Raw genomic sequence first — 2,652 nt, 5'->3', positions numbered from 1 at the left:
AAAGAAAGAAAGAAAAGAAAAGCACAAGAACCTTCTACCGCAGAATCGACTTCGGACTGGACTGTTTTATATTTGAGCCTCCAAAGTACGTTTTTCTAACCCAAAGCAAACAGTTGTAGAAACAAAATCCTACAAGGTTTGAATTAAAAGACATCAGTACAGGGCGCTCCATCCAGCTTTAGGATTAAAAACCAGGGCAGCTCTTTCGCGGCTTCGGGCGCGCCCCACGGTGGTCCGCACCCCTCCACAACCGCGCCCGGGAAACCACCGTCCAGACCGGCTCCGTCCCTCTGCGGATGCTGCTGCCCGCAGCGTCCGGGCGTGGCCGCGGGGACCCGGCCGCCTCTGCCCCAGCCGGCCCCGCTGCGCCTCGCGTCCGGACCTGAACACCTAATGTCCTTAGTGTCCCCTATCTTCCGTGCTCCACCGGTCACCGAGGCGCCAAGGGTGTCGGGGCCAGCAGCGTAGACAGAGGCCGCCGCCGGGCCTCAAGGGCGTCTCCCGCGGTCCCCGCCGCGCCGGCCAGCAAAGCACGGCAGCAGCTCTCACCGGGCCAGCAGCTCTCACCGGGCCAGCAGGACTGCCCAAAGCGCCTCCCGCTGCCGGGAAGGGCTCGAGATCGGCCACCAGCGCTGTCCAGGCACACTGCCGCCCCGTCTGCCCCGCTCTCCTTTCGTGGCTGCCGCCTATCTCACCTCCGATCTCACTAGAGGCCACCGAACCTGGGCGCCGGCGCTCCGACTGTCTCCAGTCAACGGAGACGCGGAGCGGAAGGAACGATGAAACTACGCACGCTCAGAGATACGACTCTGCAACCAATCAGAAAGGATCGTCCGATCGCCTAGCCAATCATTGGGCGGCTGCCCTGCCTGACGGCCTACGTCACGAACGGTCGCCTTAACAACCTCCCACAGCTCTCACCGTGGCGGAGAGCCGGCACCGCACCATCTCTCACCACGGCCTGGCCAACCAATAGCCGGCCGAGTCCCGGCACCAGGGCCCGCCTATTGGCCCGCGGGCCTTGGGGGCGAAAGCGCGGAAGCCGCTAGGGCGCGGCATAGGGGCTGGCGGGTGGAGTGGCCGCCGCCCCGCACCTGACCTGTGGCCTGCCGGAGGGCTCCGAAGGGCCCTGAGGGGCGGTGGTGGGAAGCGGGGCTGGAGCTGGAGGAGCGGGCCGAGTCGGGCTGAGAACCGAACGCTCGTAACTGGGCGAGAAACGGGGCGTAGGGCGGCCCTCGGCGCTGCGTGTGGGGCCGGCTCGGCGCATCTTTCCCCGCTGGTCCTGCAGCGGCCGCACCTGCTGGCCCGGCCAGTCTGCCTGGCGGGCCTACCCGCGCCGGTGCCCGCGCCGCCTCGGACCTGTGAGCTCCGCCTCACGGCGCTCCCCACCGAGCAGCTGAAACCCTAATTACACCTCCAGGACCGGCCTGGACCTCTTCCTTCCCGGATTCCCCTGAGCGCTGTCATCTCTCGCGTCGCACACCCACACTTCCGCGCTAATCTGTGGCAACTTCTTCAGGAGAGCAGTTGTACTTCCCTCCATTTCGAGAGCCCATGTTTTGAAACACAGTGCCTGTGAAATACTATAGTCAGTATAGTTTTTATAAATTTAACAGTAATTTTAATAAACTGTTCTCTTGTTATATTTTGTGATCTTTATAAAATAGATACACTTCTCATTTTAAAAGAAGAAACCACAAACGCTTGTTAAGCAGTTTGACGCAATTACAAAAACGAGGTTTAGAACCCAGATCTAAAACTTTGTTTCGTTCTCCTATTTTCCACAGCAGTAGTAGAGCATGTTTATCCATGTCTCTATTAAATTATTTGAAATATCAGAATGTGTAGGGCACGATGGTTGGCATTGGAGATACAGAATAGCAACAACGTGACAGACGTGGCACTTTATTTTGTGAATGTTACATAGCGAAGCAAAAGGAAGCGGTAGACTAGCCAAAAATTACAATGTCATCAGATGCAAAATAAAAGGAAGAAAAGGAAAGGAGCTAAGAAGAAAAAAATGTAAGTAGCAAGAGATGAGAAACTGGTATTTTGGAATCACCCTAGAAGTTTGAAAGGCCAATTGCCTGAGAATTTGAAGTTACAAGTTGCACAAATACTAAAATTTAAGGATTTTAAAGTTGTTACTATAAATATAGGGCAAAACCATGCGGGGGGCCCGGCATGGTGTCCCAGTCTCAGCACTAGGGAGGCAGTGGCAGGAGGATCGTTGTGAGTTGGAGACCAGCCTGGGCTACAAAGTGAGCTCAAGGTTAGCCTGAAATGTATAGCGAAAACTTATCTCCAAAAAACTAAATAAATATAAAGTAAAATCGCCATGCATGCTGGGCATGGTGATGCACACCTGTAATCCCAGGACTTGGGAAGCTGAGGCAGGAGGATCTCAGTGAGTTCCAGATCAGCCTGGGTTGCAAAGAGCGTTTGAGGCCTGCCTGAACTAAGTAGCAAGATCCTGTCTTTAAAAAACAGAAAAGCCAAAAATCTACAATGAAAAATAAATGCAATAAAAGGCAAGACCAAGGTTTGGAAGCTTTCATACCCCAACTCTGCTTGATTGAGAACTTGGTTGAGTATATGAGTTCAAAAGGAAACAATAAAAAAATAATTATCTATGTAATGTTCTTACAGCAA

General features: G+C 54.1%; 1 protein-coding gene across 4 annotated transcripts in view; it reads right to left on the bottom strand.

Moving 5' to 3' along the window:
* Hmgcr (3-hydroxy-3-methylglutaryl-CoA reductase) overlaps positions 1-824 on the bottom strand; it is a 22,739-nt gene extending 21,915 nt beyond the window's left edge. For 2 of the 4 annotated variants that reach the window (XM_023703636.1, XM_023703635.1), the window contains exon 1: positions 696-780. The gene's annotated coding sequence lies outside the window, so the exon portion shown is untranslated. Of the gene's footprint in view, positions 1-567; positions 668-695 lie in introns of those variants that run through there. The other 2 variants (XM_004643487.2, XM_023703637.1) reach the window with 2 other exon arrangements.
* Between the last annotated feature and the right edge of the window lie 1,828 nt (positions 825-2,652).

Source organism: Octodon degus, unplaced genomic scaffold (assembly GCF_000260255.1).
Source record: "Octodon degus isolate 3935 unplaced genomic scaffold, OctDeg1.0 scaffold00177, whole genome shotgun sequence".
Classification (NCBI taxonomy): Eukaryota; Metazoa; Chordata; class Mammalia; order Rodentia; family Octodontidae; genus Octodon; species Octodon degus.
Note: the sequence above shows the minus strand (reverse complement) of the source record. Positions and strands in the feature narration are given on the sequence as shown.